The following is a 9,487-nucleotide window of genomic DNA, read 5'->3' on the forward strand; positions in this document are numbered from 1 at the left end:
TAAATTCCTCCTTTGTCTCTTACGCGGTCTCCCTGCCTTGGCGTCTCTCTGTGTCTAACTCTGCCTCCGCAAATCCCACCCAAGTTGTCCCTCCAAAATTGAAGTACCTGCTCTTCATTGACTACTACTGACATGACATTCCTGGCTCTTCAGAGTTTGGCCGTTTTGCCTTTTAACCTATAACTTCTACCATTTCCCAATTGCCAGTGAGAATTTCTCTGTGCTGTTGGTATAAAGTGTAAGCAGGTATAAAATCGCTGTACCAGTATTTATTTTCCGCTAGTTTCCCTGTACAACGTGGCTTCTTTGCTACAGAGTTGGCACTCACTTTGTGTCCCCACATCGAGCCTCATTCCTTTTTTTTTTTTTGTTACACAGTAGTTTATTAAGCCCCTCTTTGCGCCTGTAGTCTCCAGGTCACTTTTGCTGCTTGTACAGCTTGTGTGCCGGCTCCAGGAGCACGGCCAGGGGGAGCGGTGCGGCACAGCGCTGAGTGAGGCTCATGATGTGGTTGCAGCTGTCTTCCTCATACTGCGCAAACACAACCAGCAGATCCAGCTCGTGGTACAGACTCCACCTGGGCTACTTTCTCCGCATCCTCCTGCCCATAATTCTGCAAGATCTTATGCTGCTCTGGAGTGGCTTGCTGCAGACACTGAGCCACCAGCCAGCTGCATTTATTATCCTGGATGTCAGTGCCAATCTTTCCCGTCACCCTGGGGTCCCCAAAGGGGTCGAGGAAATCCTCCTATATCTGGAAGAACTCGCCCATCTCCATCACGACCCTCCTGGCGTTGCTGTGCTCCTTCTCCCCATCAATGCCAGCCATGTACATGGCAGCAGCAACAGGCAGGTAGAAGGAGAAAGCTGTCTTGTGCTTGACAATAGATTTGTACCTCTTTTTGGTGTATTTGCTGAGATCCACAAGGTCCTGGGGGCTGTGATGACGTCCAGAGTCTCCCAACCTCTGTCTGATGGGCAGCCTGCAAGAAGAGCTCCAGCAGGCTCAGGTAGTCGGGCTGCTCCCGGCAGTGGAACTTCAGCAGGCGTGGATACAGTCTTCCAGAAGGAGAGCATCATTGACAGTGTCCAAACCTATTCCTGGCTCCGATAGCAGCAGACCTGTCCCCTCCGTGTAAGGGATGAGTCCATTATATCATCTAGACCAGGAAGAAAGCTTGCAGCAGCTCCACACACCAGCCCAGTCAGTGCCTGCTGCAGTGTGGAGGCCCACCTGAGCAGCTCTCCTTGAAAGAAGAGCGACTGTCTCCATTTTGACTGAGCCTGACCCTATTCCCTCGTTATGCACAGAGCTGGCCAGGACTCCTGTTTATCCTTCAGTTGGCCTTAAGCAATGTGTATTGGTCTAGCTGAGGTGCTGGTGATAGTCTCTGAAGGTGGCGTGCGTGTTTCCCTCGTAACCTACACCTGCTGCTCTTTAATGTGAGCCGGGTTGAGACAGGACGGTAGAGCTAATGCTCTGCACTGCCAGCTGGGATCGAGCCTCCACACAGAGGCCATGACTTCCTGGGGCTTGAAAGGCTACACCAAAGCTGAAGCACGAGACTTACCAAAACGTTAGACACTATATAATGCAGATTACTCTCTCTGCATATCCTCTCTGCATATCGCAGAGGTAAATGTAGGCCACCCACCCAGCTCAGCTCATAGTAGTCTCTTTCCCACAGTTCTCAGTCAATCCTCAAGCCACTCCCCCACTAAATAAACCTGGGTGAGGCCCTGGGTCGCTCTCTTGGTTCCAGAAAGCCATCTTCGTGGCTGGACTTAGAGCCCCTTGACTCCCTGATGATTGAAGATATAATTTAGTGTCTTTGTTTTCGCCATGGGTTGCATTATAAGTGGTAGATTGGAATCAACTTGATGGGATTCCAATAACGTAACTTTGGGATTATGAATATTGGCTTCTTGGACTGAGACAAAGACCTGGAAGTGTCTCCTACACTGCAGACTGTTTCCTCCTGTTTCCCTGGCTCCACCAGCTCCCAGAATGCTACCAGCACCGTCAAACCTGGGCTGTGTTTGCCTCCGATGGCAGTGTACTCTAGGACCTCCTTGAGCCAGGCAATGGTGTTGCCTATTTCTGGGTGCTCTGTGTCATCTTCAGTCAGCACCCTGACAATCTGAGGAAAGTGCTGGATGAAATTCTGCATTTCTTGAGCATAATCATCACATTTGTGTTCTCCATTCATCCTGAAAAAGGAGCAAATTGCTCTGTTCTGGATGCTGTTCCTCTGGTGGACATTGCTCCCCTTTGGTCCCTACCCTGATTCCTGGCATGCAATAAGCAACAGATTCAATAAGCACTTGGTTTGTGTGAAATAAATAAAATTCTTTTTCTTAAGAAATTAAAAAAAATTTTTTTCATTTATTTTTTCGATACAGGGTCTTGCTACACAGTTGAGACTCAGTGAACCTCCTATCTCCGCCTCCCGAGTTCTGGGATGACAGGCATGCACCACCACACCCACTTTTGGGTAGGCAAGCCATGCCCAGGATTCTGGGATCAACACAACATGTGGAACTGGGGATTGATATTGGGTTCTTGCCAGGCAGGTGCTTAGACTGCTGAGCTATCTCCCCACCCAAAACTGTTTTCCTTAGTGTCAGCTCTGGAAGAATTTGAGCATGTCTCTATGACTGTTGTCCCAGCAGATCTAGAAGTGTGGGGCCATCCAGAGCACCAGGTGTGGGACATTCTGTTCCTCAAGGTATGATTTCTAGTGTGTCAGTGTCCTCTCTAAAAACGTTGGGTTCTCTAGGTGTACATGGTTAGCTCTGTACCAGCTCCAAGACTTTTGGCAAGTGATAGAAGATAGAAACAGACAGAGCCCATATGCCTGTAATGCTCTTGTCCCTCCGAGATTGTGGGGGCAGGGTAAGGCCTAATGTGGTCACATGACAGAGGGAAATCTTTAAGCTCTCCTTTTCCTAACCCCAGTTTTTGTTGAAGACTCTGAGTCCTATATAGCACAACAGGAAACAATGGCTACAAAATAAAGCAAAATATTTACAGAAAAATTAAAAAGCAAAAAGCTGGGGTTTGATCCTAGGCATGCTGTGCCAGCCCCGCCCATGGGGTGTGCTGAGACAGCAATTGAGACTGGGCATGGTGGTGCACACCTGTAATCCCAGTGCTTGGGAGGCTGAAAAGAGGAGAACCACTACAAGCCCAATCTGTGTAGTGAGACCCCGTAGAGCCTGTACTAAATGCATGAAAAAAATAAAAAAAAAAACCCTCTGATATATAATGCTACTAAAGGAAAGTTCAAGGCCACTACTAATCTTTCCTGTAGCATCCCAAGAGATGCGAAGATGAGTCGTAACTCAGTCTCTTCTAGAAATCACAGTGACATGAAACAAAGTCTTCCTATTTCCACTGTTTGTTTTTACAACAAATCCACACAGGAATTATTTGGATTAAAAGTACTTCAGATAGGGCTGGGAAAATAGCTCAGTGACCTAAGTGCAAGGACGTGGGTTTGATCCCCAGTACTGCATGCCGTGCCGGCCCTGGCCTTGATAGCCAGAGGGACTGGGTGTGGTAGCACAGGTCTATAATCTCAGACATGGTGGCACATAATCTCAGCCTGTGGTGGCACAGGCCTATAATCTCAGATATGGTGGCACAGGCTAAGACAGAAGGATTGCTGTGAGCTATGAATCTGAGCTATGTACCAACACCCTGTACCAAAGAAAGAAAAAAGTACTTCAGATGGCCAATATTTAAAGGGTTATAAAATAGCAATGTCAAATATTTGTAAATGAAATACTTAATGAGTTCATGGACTATTATGTCACTTTCATTTTGGCCCTACAAAATAAGCATTACAAAAATAAATATTAATGTCATTTACCTTCATGAACAAATTAAACGTCAAATGTTTGAATAATTCAATTTTATTAAAATTAATTTTTGGTTTTAGCAGGGAAAAGAACAGTCCCTTAATTTTAAGCATTATGGGAAAGTTGCACCTATACAGGAAATTTATTTTCAGCCTAAGACTTCAAATAGTGCAAGAGTTTTCTTTTCAAACTTGATGTAGTGCTGGAAATTGTAAAGGAAAAATTCTGGTGTGGTTTCACTCAGTTCCTTTGCCTGTTTGTTTTTGTTTTTGTTTTCCTTTCTCTGTCTGCATCTCTCTGTCTGTCTCTCTCTCTCTCTCTCTCTCTCTCTCTCTCCTTTCTTTTCCCTCCCTCCCTTCCCCACTCTGCACTATTTCTCTTTCTCATTGTATAACAGGAATACATTTTCTTGCCAAAGAATATGATGTGTTAGGATATAAAGCAGCTCTCGCTTCCACGTACGCCTTTTTCCCGGCTATCATTTCCCTCCGGTTTGTTCTGTTGAGAGCATACACACCCAGCAGGATGGAGAAGGGCAGCACTCGAGGCAGGCCTCCTCTCCCTCGGGCACAGATGCACCGCCAGATTCACAGGCACGCATTTCACCAAGGACTTACTAAGAGTGTCTTTTCAATTGGTATTTCCCAATGGTTACATTGTGAAATGAATTCCCTGTTTTATAATGACCTGCTCAGAGCACAGATACAGGATTTCTAATTTTATTCTGTTAACAAACTCCAGGACAGTTGCTGAGGGAAGGGTTGGGAAGAAAAAGAAATTATGTCGAAAACAGCCCTGAATAGTACAAAGAGAGTGAGATGACATGCCACAAAATGGGAGAAAATATTTGCAAATCACATATCTGACAAAGGACTTAGAACATGGCTATGTAAAGAACTTTTGTCTCACCAATAAAAATTTTTAAAAAGCAAAGAATTTTTATATTTTTCAAGACATAATAACAAAAGGCCAATTTAAAAAAAAAATAGGGGCTGGTGAGATGGCTCAGTGGTCTAAAGCACCTACTTAGAACAAGCTAAGCTAAGCAAAGCACAGGGACCACGGTTCAATCCCCCAGCACCACAGGCCAGCCAGCCCACCCCCTGGTGGGCTGAGCTGGCCACACACACAAAATAAAAAAAAAAAAATACCAGGTATCATTAGTCATTAGAGAAATGTAAGTACAAATGAAAAGCACAGTGAGGCACAATGTCACACCCACTATGATGGTTCAAATCAAAAGGCAAGACAACACGTTGATGAGCATGGGAAGAAACCGGAGTACTCATCAGTGCTGGTGGAACATAAAATAGTGCATCTGGCTTGGAAAAGCCTGGAAGTTCCTCAAGCTGTGAAACAAAGACGGCATTTAGCACAGAAACTCTGCCCAAAGTATACACCTGTTACACCTTGTGTCTAGTTCTCAGGCTGTGTAGTCCCGGGGCAGACCTCTGGAGGTTTTGACTAATTCTTGATCCAATGATGGGATTATGGATGTGAGTGGGGCAAATAATCTGTACTACAATGTAAGGAGGGGACGAAGGCTAGCTAACTGCCACAGCTGCTGCTCCTCCCTTTGCTCTTCACTGTTTTCTGCCCCCATGAAAGGTTGCTCTCTGCCATGTCCTGCTGCACTTGGAGCCAGCTGAATGTGGACTGAAACCTCCACTAACTGTAAGCTAAATACAGTTTCCTTCCTTCCTTCCTTCCTTTCTTTCTTTCTTTTTTTTTTTTTTTTTTTTGAACCGGGGATTGAACTCAGGTCCTTGTGCTTGTCAGGCAAGAGCTTATTCTACTGAGCCATCTCCCCGGCCCCTCCTTCCTTTCTTAATTCCTTTTCTTCCTTAATTTTAGGTGTTTGTCCCAGCAAAGAAAGAAAAGTAACTAAGACAATACCCAAGAGAACTGAAAACTTACGTCCATCCAAAGAACTTGTCCATGGATGTGACTATTAATCCAAGTATGTCAAGTTTGGTGAATTAAGAAATGCAAAGCAAAAAATAAAAAAAATTTTAAAAAAGAAAAACAATGCAAAGCAGATCAGAAAAGCTTGCTCCTAGGTGTGTCTGTGGGCCAGGAGGGCATTACCTGAGTATTCTGTGTGGTGCCGCCGCTTCCTCTGTGGCACTGTTTCCCTGCTCTGTTCCCTGAGCTGCCTTGAACTAATGAAGCAAGCAGTTTTGCTCTGCCACATCCTTGCACCATGACACTTGTGCGTTGGACCAGCTGACCCCAGACTGAGTGCCCCCTAATCCTGAGCTAAATCAAACCTTTCCTCTTTTAAGTTGTGAGTTCCAGGTATGGTGTCCAGAAGCAAGAAAGCTAACATGTCAATGTCCGGAAGCATTATTCAAAATAGCCAGAAAAGTGGCAACTCCAATGTCCATCAGCTGATGGGCAGATGAATAAAATATAGTATATGTATGCAAGATATTATCAATAAAAGTAATGGAATACTGTACATATTAATACACAGATGATCCTTGAAAACATGCTATGTGAAAGACTGTCATCAAGGGCCACATATTGAATAATTCTAATTACATAAAGTCTCCTGAATAGGCAAATCTCTGGAGAGAGAAGGTAGATTCACATCTTCCAAAGGGGGGATGAGGAATAGAGCATGACAATAGCTATGAGACTATTTTTGTAACACAAATGTTCTAAAATTAGATAGTGGTGATGGTTCCAAAATTCTGTGAATGCACTAAAAGCTACTGAACTGTTTAAGGAGGTAAATGTCATGGTATGCAAATATCCCAATAATAAAGCTGTTATTGTAAAAGTGCTTTAAGTTCTGTAAAAGGAGGTATTTGATAAATAGTAATTTTTATTAATAGTCTTGCCACTGGTAATGAAGGCCCAGAAGAAAATATGTACGAAACTGATGGTCATCCTCCAAGCTCTTTGCCCAACTCCAGCATCAGCACCACGGACAGGTCCCTGACAACAGCCTGTATTTCAAGACAGCTACTGACAAGCTAACTAGAGCCAGTGAAAGTCTGCTTTGAAAGGGGGCGTGGGGACATGGAGGAAGCTCAGTGGCATACACGCCTGTCTGGCAAGCTCAAGGTCCTGAGTTCAACAAACAAAACTCTGCTAAAAAGTCTGCCATTTCTATTGCACTTCTGTTTAGTACACTATACATCCATGTATGCCTTTATATGTATATTTTGCGAGCATATGTTTAGGAAATAAAGATCTGTTAGACTACCCCATTAATTCATTTATTTAACAAAATACATTGGTCACATCAGACACTCAAAATTACCTGCCTCTATTAGCTTCATTTCCACATCCAAAACCTGTTAGTAATTACACGTGCATAATAAAGATGATACTTGTTAAATAATGCACATCATTTATAGTCATGAAAGATTTTTATTAGTGAATTCCTGAATAGGTCATCCCATAGCACCATGAATTTCTTTTATTCTTGAAGCACAGAATATTCTGTGAAATAGAAACCCAGACAAATGTCCTGCATGTAATAAAGGTTGAGATAAAAAAATCAATGAAGAGTCTTCATAGCAAGAATGTACTCTTGTATTGTTTATTTTTAAACTCATCTTTATTACTGCATATCCCACAACGCAGGTATAGGCATGTAATGTGCTGGGCTAACGCACACTTCCTGGTTACCTTCCTTGATCTCCTTCCTCTTGTCTCCTATGATAGATCTCCTTCCACTTGTCACCTGGACTACCTTGGGCTGCCAAAGTGATCAGTGACGCATGTTTCTAGGTGTATCTGAGCAGCCCCGGGTGCAGGGCCATGGGCTCTGACCTGGTCCTTAGTCCTTTCCACACTGGCACTGTTCCTTTTTTCTCTTCTGAACTGCCATAAGGTGAGCAGCTTCACTCCACCATGATCCTCCATGTTGCCAGCCGGCCGTGGGCTGGCCCTTGAAGCCATACGTCAAAATAACCCCCTTCAAGTTGAGGTTATCTGGTATTTTGTACTAGCAACAGAAAAGGGGACTAAAACATCCCCCTTATTCCTTTCCTCTTTGCAAAAATTATGTTGAGAACAGTTCAGATGGCGCATATTCCAAAGACTTAACCCTGAATTTGAGATGAAAATGGTCAGTTTCTAAAAATGGTCAGTTTCTATGTCTTTACTCCTTTGCCTTCATAAATTTACTTCCATGATGAATGGCAGCACAAAGTTGCAAATACAGGCCCCTTACACATATTTTTATGTAAGCGTTCTGTTATAACAAAATTTACCTGTAAGAGAGAGTTTAATTCTAATCCATATAACACTATCATAAAAGAATTCTGTAAGATTTAGCACTTCAAAACAATAAGTTGGGCTAGGGAGAGAGCTCAGCAGTCTAAGCACCTGCCTGGAAAGTGCAAGGACCTGGATTTGATTCCCCGGTACCGCATGCCTTGCTAGCCCATAATCCTGGGCGTGCCATGCCGGCCACCCAAACCCTGTGTGGTGGTGCACGCCTGTAATCCCAGCTCTGGGGAGACCGAGACAGGAGGATCAGTATGAGTCTGAGCTGCATAGTGAGACCTTGTATCAAATAAATAAATAAATAAATAAATAAATAAATAAAGGAAAGATTTTTAAAAAGTTGTACAGAAAGTCCCAGAATTGTTTGAATAACAAAATTGTGTCAAATTATTGGGGATCCCTGCTGTGAGTTCCCAATTTCCTGCAAGGTGTTACAGCACGTGGCAAAAAGAAAGAGCAAAAGACAAATAGCAATGCAACAGGGACCTGGGATGACCACTTGTCCACAGGAACAAAAGGCCACGCGGCAGCCAGAACCTCAAAATTTCTTGGTCATATTTACATTGAGGAAAATGGTGAGGGGACTATCAGATGACTCAGAGGATGGCGGTGGTCTTATGCTGAGAAGGACCTTATGTTATTGAGAACAATGGGGAGAAATGGAATATTGTAAGTTTGTCCTTTCCTCCAGGTGAAATATTTTATTACTACTCAGTTCTCAAGGAACCAGGATGTCGGATGTAATTTGCCTAGAGCATCACAGTATTATGGAATGACTGAGGCCCATAACTGTGACCAAAGGCATATGGACACAGGCTTCCACATACCATAGCTGGCTCACATGGCAAGCTACTAGGCCTCGGGCAAGCCCTAATTACCAGATCTTTATCTTTTAAAGATATATATATATGAATAGGGGAGTAGACAAGAAGATCTGCAATAATCTTAACTAAATGTGCATGGCTCAGGGTCACTGTAATTTATTTTGTAGTAGTGGGGACTGAATCCAGAAACTCAGGCATGTTACATGAGCACTCCACCATTAAGCTACATCCCCAGATTTTTTTTATTTTTATTTTTTATTTTTTATTTTGGCAGAACTGGGGGTTTAACTCAGGCCTTGTGCTTGCCAGGCAAGCAATAATTCTATTTAGCTATCTCTGTGCCACCCCCCAGATATTTTGATTTATTTTATCTTGAGAAAGGATCTAACTAGGCTCCTCAGGCTGGCCTCAAACTTGTGAGCCCCCTGCCCCAGACTTCAGGTAGCTGAGTTAGAGGCACAAACCACCATGTCCCCAGCTAGCTCATTGTTTTTGTTTTTCTTTTTTTCATGGTTTGTGTATTTTCTTTTTTCCCATCATTTTATTGAGAAACA

General features: G+C 43.5%; 1 pseudogene; it reads right to left on the minus strand.

The window, feature by feature from the left end:
* Positions 1-417: 417 nt before the first annotated feature.
* LOC101563762 lies at positions 418-2,228 on the minus strand (annotated as a pseudogene).
* Between the last annotated feature and the right edge of the window lie 7,259 nt (positions 2,229-9,487).

The sequence above is a fragment of the Octodon degus genome, unplaced genomic scaffold, assembly GCF_000260255.1.
Source record: "Octodon degus isolate 3935 unplaced genomic scaffold, OctDeg1.0 scaffold00207, whole genome shotgun sequence".
In the NCBI taxonomy this organism is placed as follows: domain Eukaryota; kingdom Metazoa; phylum Chordata; class Mammalia; order Rodentia; family Octodontidae; genus Octodon; species Octodon degus.